We start from the raw sequence: 10,858 nt of genomic DNA, 5'->3' as shown, positions 1-10,858 counted from the left end.
CAAAGTGAGAGGCATGCATTCAATCTTGTCAGAAGTGCCCAAACAATGATATGGTCCTTAATCGGCACACACAGGATTCACATGAGTCAAGCTACACATAGACTCTGCTTGGCCTCCATTTACATTATCCCATGGTTCTTTTCCACGATAGTAAATATAGCCAACCGTGCTTCGGTATCCACCTATATCTCACAGGTGATAGGAAATCACCCGACTTCTACCGGTCCAAGCATGGCTAAGCATGTATTCAATCCTAGACCTACATAGGGTTAAAGGTATATATATCTAGACAAGCTAGTTCTATGCATCAAGTGGTTTCAATTCAACTCTTATCACCTAATGCATCAAACATAAAAGGACTCAAGTGAAGTTTTGTAAAACATAGGTGACTTAGAATGCTCTGGGGCTTGCCTTTGAGGAAAGAGGTTGGCCTATGATTTGGGCACATAGGGAGGTCCTCAAGAGTTTGCTCCTCTTCTTCTAAGGCTATGGCCTGATGTGTCTCCTGTTGTTCCTCTTCTTCTTCTTTGTTGAACTCCAAAAGAGTGATCCCATCGGACAATCCCATATGCATGATCATGGAATAAGATATGATGACATGTATGATATGGTGGGGTATGATGAAATGCATTCTCATAGGTGTTTGCAATAGCATTGTATTAAGGTGATAACAAGTTGCATCTTATTTTACTGAGTAGGTGCATATCTCTTCTCTAGTAACTAAACAAATTCTCATCTAAGCAATTTTCTAGACTTCAAGACAGCAGCCACTTGTTTTGACCATAACTGGAGTTATACACATCTAAATAATATGGTTATGGACTTTCTGGAAATACTATGAAATTGTATACAACTTTCTTTTAATCATATAATAGTGATTCGGCAGTTATCTAGGTCAAATAATTCAATCTTTTAGATCTGTCTAGAGAGCAAGCATTTCTAACAGCAGATTTCTAACAGCTATAATTCTTAAACCATAAAGACTATGACTATGAAAATTTAACACAAGGTAGATAAGTAAGTTATCTACAACTTTGTTATAAAAAGTTTCATAGAAAGGGTCATTATAATCGTGAAATTATTACCACAGTAGAAACTACACATGCAGCCATCGAAGTAAAATATAAAACAATAATTAGCTAGTTGTCTACAACCAATCATTCCTAAGCCTATATGATAACATCAACAGGCTATATGCATCACAAACACCACACAAAAGCATCATGGTTAAGCCTCACTAATTTATTTATATTCATTTATTAATTTCCTCATATAATAAGGTGATTTAAATGATAAATATTTCTAGTGCTCAATAAGTTCTGAGAAAATTACAGTATTCTACAAATGACCCTAATATTCTACTGTACAAATTTCATGCCATTTGGATAAGTATAGCTACCTCTACTAAAATGACAAGTTATATAGGCTTATTTTAGCAAAAATAGTTTAGCCTAATGAAAAGTGTCAAGCATTAGATTTAATATTTTTCTTACATTCCTCCTAGCACATGAATACTGTGAAAAATTTTGCATGATCATATGTTATGTATTCCTACCCCAATTAATTTCATAGAAACTAGCAATTAATTAAGATTAAATAGGAATACCATACTTCAAATATACTTACTATAGATTTAATATTTTTCCTAGCTAGATCATGTTAACACAAGACCAACAAAATTGGAATCACAATTTTATCACCTTTCTAGCTCAAGTTATGCAATTTATAAGATATAAACACATTTAGAAGCACTTATCTTGTTCAATTTAATTCTACCAGAAAATACCATAAGCAGTAGATTTCATATTTTTATCAAATAGTACACTTCATGATGAATCTAATAAAATTTGGTTCTCCTCATTTGGACACTCCTAGCTCTAGATATGATTTTTTGAAGTTTGTATTCAAATCTATGAAAATAATTCAAAAATAATTCAACCCTAAATGCTAGGGGCACCTGGTGTATACACCATAGAGGCATTGATGACTAGGCCCCATGGGTCAACTAACCCCACATGATAGAGAGACAGAGGCAGGGGTCGCCTTTGACCGACGAGAACTCATCGACGGCAAGGTCACCGACGACAAGGTCGGCACCAACGTGTTCCACATATTATTCTGCTTCTACAGGTACCCTTGGTTTGCTCAGAGGATCACTAAAGCTAGCTCGTCGGTGAGCATGGTGGCTTGGTGGTGGTGTGCGATGGTGCTTCGGCCATCCTCGGTGATGGCATGGCTAGGCGAGCACGGCTATGGCATGGCTAGGCGAGCATGGTAGTGCGCAGTGGTGTTTCGGTGCTGGTGTGCCGGCGTTGGATCAATGGCGAGCGGCGTGACCTAACCCTAACCCTAGACTATCCCTAATAAGTGGAACGCATGAGCAAGATGGCTCGGTGTAGCACGACCACAGCGAGCGCATGCTTGGTGGTGCTCCGGTGAGGGTGCGGTGATGGCGGACTTGCCCTTAGGCATTTACCTTGGCTTAGGCTTAAGGTGATGGGTGGTTGATGAGGTGGAGGGGAAATGGCCAAGCTATGTGCGCGAGCTATCGAGGAATGGTGCTATGATGGTGGCGCACAAGCTCGGAGGAGCTCGGCGATGATGGCGCGGTGCGTGGTGGCTTTGCTCTAGCGCGATGAGAGAGAGGCGAGGTGAGGCGGAGGAGCGTGAATGCAGGCGAGCCAGGGGCAGCGGTATCACATAGCTTTGTTGCCCGTGTCCGCCAAACCGGTGGGGCCAGCGCTGGCGTATGACCACCACGCGGTGTGCGTGGCCTACGCTAGTCAGCCATGACGGCCATGTGCGGAGCCCATTCAGACGCCATTGAACTGGACTGACAACATGATTTCATCACTCTATAACTCCTAATTCATGGAAATTTTTTGAAAACTTCCTTAATCAAATTTGTAGAGCTAAGTGAGTACTACAAAAATGCTTAAAGGAGTTTGGCCTAATTCTCAACGGTTTTCAAACTACAAACCTCCAAAGTAGAGTACTTTGAAACTCTAGTCAGCACATGACTTAGCAAAATTTTCTAAGTTTCAAAACAACATTTTGTTGATTTTTGTGAGACCTATTTGACTAAGTTAGACACTAATTTAGCTCATGACCCTTAAATAAAGTTTGTTACCCTTGATGTGAACTACAACTTTAATTTAGGTCACAAAGCCATGCAAACACTCCAAGGTACTATTCAACTTTGGTCAAATTAGCATCATGAAAATGACATTTCAAAGTACACCAACACTTATAAGGATAATTGGTCCATGTCATGAATACAAAAGTTATTCCATTAAGCATTCTAGACATGTCTAAGGTATATTGGTGCCCTTACAACCATTTCATACATTGGTCATTCATGATTGCAAGCATAAGCATATATATAAAATCAACATTTCATGTGATAAGGTATAAGAATGAGATGAAATTTCATATGCTCATGTTCATGAATGCTTGGATGATGCTTGTGCTCATGAAATGTAGGTGCCAAATGCAAAGCTTAACACTGGGGTGTTACAGCACCTCCCCCTTATAGGAATCTCATCCCAAGATTTAAAAGACCTACCATTCCTCATAAAAGGCGGGATAAACCTCACGTAAATAATCATCCCATTCCCACGTGGCATCTTGTTTACTGTGTTTATTCCACACCACCTTGAAGAACTTAATGACCTTGCTCCAAGTTACTCTTTTCATTTCTTCTAGCACTCAGATTGGTTTCTCTTCATATATCAAATCTGATTGGATCTTAATGTTGGTTGATGCAATGGCTTCCTTAGGTATGCGAAGGCATCTTTTCAACTGAGAAACATGGAAGACATCGAATATAGCACTCATCTCTAGAGGAAGTTATAACTTGTAGGTGACATTTTGTTTCCATTCAATAATCTGGTATGGGCCTACATACCTAGACGCAAGCTTCCTTTTTACTCTAAATCTCTGCACTCCCTTCATGGGTGAAACTTTTAAGTATACATAGTCTCCCACTTCAAAGGTTAGTAGTCTTCTTCTCTTATCAGCATAACTCTTTTGTCTAGACTGAGCTGCTCTCATATGCTATTGAATGATGTGTACTGGCTCTTCCACTTCGGTGACAAAATCTATGCCATAGTATCTTCTTTCTTTGGCCCAATCCAATTCAAGGGAGTTCTACATTTTTGACCGTACAAGGCTTCAAAAGGAGTCATCTTGATGCTCTCTTGATAACTGTTGTTTTAGGAAAACTCAGCTAAAGGTAGCCATTTCTCCCATGAACCCTTGGAGGATATAACACAAGCTCTCAACATATCTTCTAAGATCTGGTTCACTCACTCGGTTTGTCTAGAAGTTTGTGGATGGTATGCTAAACTTCTTATTAGTTTGGTTCCCAAGGCCTTGTGCAAGTGTTCCAAAAAACAAGCTAAAAACTATGGTCCATGATATGAGATTATGGTCCTTGGTACTCCATGTAGTCTCATGATCTAAGAAACATACAGCTCAGCGTACTTCCTAGCTAGATAAGTTGTGTTAACCGATACAAAATGTGCTGACTTGGTATGACGATCTACAATGACCCATATAGAATCATAACCTTGCTATGTCATTAGAAGTCCATACTTATTTCTTCCCATTTCTAGCCAGGGATAGGCAACGGCTGAAGTAATCTAGCAGATTTCAAATGAATGGCATTGACTCTATTGCAATTATCACACCTAGCAACATAGGCAGCGATTTCCTTCTTCATCTTGGTCCACCAAAAATGACTCTTCAATTCTTCATACATTTTGCTACTACCTAGATGGATAGATAACCTGGATGAATAAGCTTCGTCTAAAATTTGATTTCTATCTCACGGTCCTTTGGTACTATCAGTTGGTCCTCAAACCATAGCACACCTCTTTCATCCAACCTAAAATGTTTGGTTTCCTGTTCTTTCATCCTTCTCTTAATGTGAAATATACCTACATTTGTCTTCTGCAGTTCTATGATTTTGCTCTCAAGTGAGCAACTAACAGTGATATTGTGTAGCACAACAGGATGTAGCAAATTAAATCCATCTTCCAATAAAGTTTCTAAGGTGTTACAATGAGATTTCCGACTAAGTGCATCTGCTACAACATTGACTTTTCCTAGATGGTAGTGCACTTTCAAATTATAGTCCTTGATCAGCTCTAACCATCTTCACTGCCTCATGTTCAGCTCAGGTTGAGTAAAGATATATTTGAGACTTTTGTGGTCAGTATATATGTGATATATGTTTCCCAACAATAATGTCTCCATATCCTCAATGCATGAACAACTGCTATGAGCTCTAAATCATGTGTAGGATAGTTGACTTCATGCTTTCTCAACTATCGAGAAGCATAGGCAATAACTTGACCTTCTTGCATGAACACACACCCCAAACCAGTACCCGATGCATCACGGAACACATCAAAAGACTTTAATGTCGGGTTGTGCTAAAACAGGAGCTATAGTTATCAATGTCCATGGGGTGTGAAAAGCGGCTTCACACTCTAGCGTCCAACAAAACATTTCATCCTTCTAAAGTAGTCTGGTTATGGGCTTAGCCGTCTTGAAGAAATTAGGAATGAAATGACAATAGTAGTCTGCCAGCCCTAGAAAACTCTAAACTTCATGAACCGAAGTTAGAGCTTTCCAATCCATGACTTCCTGTACTTTAGATGGGTCTATAGATATTCCATCTTTAGATAAGATGTGACCCAAGAAGGGTACTTTGCTCAACCAGAATTCACACTTGCTAAATTTGGCATAGAACTTATGTTCCCTCAATCTGGATAGAACAACTCTCAGATGCTCTGAATGGTCTACCTCACTCTTAGAGTAAATCAAGATATCATCGATAAACACAACAACAAACTTGTTTAGCTCGGGCATGAATACCGAATTCATCAAATACATGAAGTAGGCAGGAGCATTTGTTAGTCCAAATGACATGACCAAATACTCATATCAGTGTTACCCTAAATGCTAAACGGTAAATAGTCGGTCACCTACCGTTTAGCCCATTATTCGGGCAAAACGGGTGTTTAAACAGGAAAACGGTCATTTAAATGGTCAAAACAATAGATTAAACAGAAATGGTGTACCACCATGTAGCATTTAAATGTTCTGTAAATGGGCTAAATGGCTGTTTAGGCAAACAGTGACTCATATAGGTCGTACCTAGTGGAGAAAGTTGTTTTAGGTACATCCTCCCGGCCTAATCTTAATCTAATGATAGCCTGATCTCAAGTCAATCTTGGAGAATACCCTTACTTTTACCAACTGATCGAATAAGATATCGATATGGAGCAAAGGATACTTGTTCTTAATGGTGACTGCATTGAGCAGCCTATAATCCACACACATTCTTAGGGATTTGTCCTTCTTCTTTACAAATAAAGCTGGAGATCCCCATGGAGATGAACTAGGTTGAATGAGACCTTTGTCCAAATGTTTTTGTAACTGAATTTTATGTTTAGCTATCTCATTTGGTGGCATCCGATAGGGTCTTCTTGAGATAGGTGTCGTACCTGGCACTAACTCGATCTTAAATTCCACATCCCTATCAGGCGGTAGACCTAGCAACTCATCTGGAAATACATCAGGAAACTCACAAACCACTAGAATATCACAAAGGGTAGTGGCTTGATAGCACAAGACAAGTTTTGGAGATTAAAACTTCAGGGAAGTGGTACTAGAAAAGCATTACCTCCCCTTAGTTCTCTCAACATAATTGTTCTAGTGCTAGTGTCAATGAGAACCCCATGATCGCTTATCCATTTCATGCCTAAGATCACATCTATGGCTAATCCGAGCAATACTATTAGATCCATTATGTACTCCCTCTCTTGTATAGAGATGAGCACATCTCTAACTATTTGATTTGTAGAGATAGTAACCCTAGCCGAACTTATATTATAACCACCCTTGTTTACCTCAATTATTTTCTGATCATACTTAGATGCAAATGCTTGGCTCATAAATGAATGAGAAGCTCCAGAATCAAATAAAACAATGGTGGGATGTTTGTTAACAAGAAACATACCGGCGGTGACAACTTCTCCCACAGGGATTTCTTCATCAGTTGTGTAATGCACATATCTAGGACGTGCCTTCGGATTTGCCTATTTCTGATTGCCCTAGTTTTGATTGCCATTCTTCTTGAGATGGGGGCACTCCTTGGCCCAATGGCCCAACTGATTGCAGTTGAAGCATGGCTGGTTGTTCCTTGGTCTGGCTGATCTTCCTTGCCCTCCGTGTCCCTTGGGTAGGGCAATGGTGAACGCCCTACGGAATGTCTTCTTAGGACGATTGGCCTAAGCTTTTGGTGGAGGAGGCCTAAACTTAGGTAGTGGTAGACAAAACTATGGCCTAGCCACCACTAGAGCTCTGGACTAGGAAGATCCTAAGGTGCCTATCTCAGCTACACTATGGTGGCCCTTTGCTGCTACGTGCAAATTGTTCTGGTTCTCCTAGGTCAAGGCATCACTGATGAACTCATTGTATGTGGTACACCTCGAGTTGGCCATGGTCTTCATTAGCTTTGTACCAAGGCCTCTCTTGAAGCTCTCTATTTTGTTCTCTTCTGTGTTGACAAACTCTATGGCATATCGGGAAAGATTGTTAAAAGCGTGCATGTACTCAGTGAGGGTCCTAGTCCCTTGAGTAAGTCGCATGAACTCGACGACTTTCATGCGCATTAGCCCCAAGGGAATGTGATGTCCCCTAAAGGTTAACTTGAACTACTCCCATGTGATCTGTGTGTCGTTAGGTAAAGAGGACAGGAAATGGTCCACCATATCTCGGCCGGTCCCTATAGTTGATGGGACGCATATTCAGCCTTTAGATGCTCAGTAACCCTCAACACATGGCACTTCTTCTCTATCATGTTAAGCCATTCATTTGCCTAGAGTGATTCTTTGGCCTCTTTGAAGATAGAAGGCTTGGTGTCTTGGAAATCCTTGAAAGAGCTGTATTGATTTGACTCAGGCCCTTGATGTTGCTGATGGGCGTGAGCGGTGTTCTACGCAATGAGGCATAGTGTATCCTCCATGGTTCTCTAATTACCCAAGATATGTGCAAAGAATTCATTCACAAACAGTGATGATGGTGGTGGTAAGTCACTGTCGTTGCCACCCTAGCTGGTGCCTGCCCTAGCGCGAGTGTGAGTCATCTATAAATTTGCAACAATAAGCGATTATTAGATGACATCAAGAGATTGCATATGAATTATGTAATCATGCCAAACTAAAATTACTAGAGAGAATCTTAAATTCATACAATAAAATAGAGGCATAATCATCCATTCTTGCAACATGACATCACCAATTAGATCACTTATCATACTCGCAATGCGTTAATATGCATGTCATAATCCACCAGTGAAACGAAACTAGAATTTCATCAAAGCTCAATCCATAGTGAGACAACATGCAAATTTCTAATATTACACCGAAGTTAAATCATGAATACCAAACTTCAAGCTACAAGTCCATTACATGGATAATAGGGATATATCTAGTGCTTTAACTAGTCACTAGGTGACACTAATCTTTAGTGTGCTCACTATTGAGGTCAGAGATAGCATCGTCCTCATCCTCTAGCTCCACTTCTTCCTCCAAACCATCATCTTCGACCATCATTTATGGATCTTCTTCTTCCTCATTAAGGATCAGGTGTAGTTAATTGTTTAGATGATGCACTTCATGCTGAAGATCAACCACCATGTTCTGGGTCTGCATAAGCTGCTAGCATAAGTCCCTTTTGACACAGTCCTACTGTACGCTCAAGGCTTGGGTTCTGTCTAGTTCTGCTTCTGCCATAGTTGCATGGTTGTTTGCTAGGACCTGCTGGCGTGTAGCTATGAGCGCCTCGGCATGAGCGGCCTCTAGCTACTCTCGTAGTCCTATTAGCCCTGCCTAATCATTTGCTCTTGCCTCTTGGGTGGTAGCTCTCTCCTAATCAACTTGCTCCATTTGGGTATGGAGATTTCCAAATGCTACATAAGCTTGATCGGTTTCCCATCAAGCCTCACTTGCTGCCTTTTTGTGCTTGCACGCATGCTTCCTTAGCTATAACTCTGTAGCTTCGGCCCTCATGCACCTATCCTTAAATGTGGTATAGGACTCCTACCAAAAGTCCCTGGTGTCATGATGAGTATAGAACATCTTCATCATTGCAAACATTGCACTCATAGCGGGTCTAGAACTATTTGCTCGCTCATCCCAGTCTTGGATTAATGCATTGCGGTTGTGCTGTGCCCATACTACTGTAGATGGATCCACCTGAGGAAAAGTACCAGTAGCACTGCCGGTACGCTCATCCTCGTGCTGCTGACATATCTGACTCAACACCTCAAAAGTCACTACTTGTGTAGCTTCCCAAGGAGTTCTTCCTTTAGATTCTGCCCTCCATTCCTGATAGAAGGGTGCTTGGTTACAAGCTAGTATGGTCAGCTATACTTCATACCATGGTTGTCCCTCCAGGTATACTTCATTCTAGTAATAGAGGGGTGGTTCATAATACCCTGCATAATGCAAGACTCTCCAAAGTAGGGCAGGGGTACCAAACATCAACAGGAAAGTATCACTTCTAGCTGGTGCTGCCATCTGAACCAACAACATGGAGCAGCTCTCATGAGACAATGTCATAATGGATAAGAGTTACATAACCGAGTAAGAAATCCATAAGGGGAGGAACAATGCAAGTGTAATAATAATGATTTATCACGATGCATGCATGTTCCGTACGTCCTCACAAACTTAGGAAAATTTAAAACTTCTAATGGCATACATGGTGGCATACAAGCGTTCTCTCATATATAACATAACTAGTTGGGCTACACGTTTCGCTATTAGTGTACCTGCACAATAATTTCATTTTAGCCCAACCCCACAATTATATATGTAGAATGTAAATTTGGGCTCTAGGTTGCAAGCTAAATACTTTCATATATAGATACCCAAATGTAAATACTTCTGTATTAAAGCTACCCAAGAGTAAATATGTCCTATGTATACATATAAATATGCATATATAGACATATCAAAGCTAACCCACAATTAAATACTTTCATATATATGAGGCATATATACACTTCAGTATCAAAGCTAACTCTCCCCATAGACCACACGCTCACATCTTGTGGTCATGCCACTGTGATGATGAGTGGCATCTTAGCTTGGGCATAGAGGCATTTGATCCATACATTACCACTCAAGTGAATGACATCCATATAATAGCACACCATATGGATGACGAAATTGAAAACCCCCAAGTTAGTACTTAATTAGCCACCTGAAGTCCTTAACTAGGCATAAAGGAAAGTGATCACTAGCACACTTTAGATTCAAACTCTAGGTTTTAACACCTATATATATAGCTATAAGTTGCTAGAAATTGGTTTTGGAAAACAAAAACCTTTGTTTTAAATACACATGTGGCAATTAACGTTGAATCTTGCTCTGATGCCAACTGTAGCAGAACCGACCAATTTATAAGAGCACAAGTACAATGGTAGCCCGCAAGCAGTCGCACTATCATACTTAAGCCCATATAAACCCGGTAGTCTGTCGAGTACCGCAAAGGGTCTTGATTCAACCAGCATACAACCAAGATCGTACATGATTCAACATACATGTCACACGTTACATAAAGTTCACAAATATAGTTCATCCATCAGAGTATGAATTAAAATTATTACCAACCACATTCAGGTAAGATAGTAGCAGAAGCAAATTAAAAGTTTGAAGCCAACATCTACAACATTGTTTAAATATAGTGCCAGCTCACAATCACACTTCCACAAAGCATAAGAGTGGGAATAATAAGAGATGCCTACCTAGGGCTTACTCCTCATCCATGGTAGGACAGA

Source organism: Miscanthus floridulus, chromosome 11 (assembly GCF_019320115.1).
Source record: "Miscanthus floridulus cultivar M001 chromosome 11, ASM1932011v1, whole genome shotgun sequence".
NCBI classification, from domain to species: Eukaryota; Viridiplantae; Streptophyta; class Magnoliopsida; order Poales; family Poaceae; genus Miscanthus; species Miscanthus floridulus.
This window is presented reverse-complemented; position numbering follows the sequence as displayed.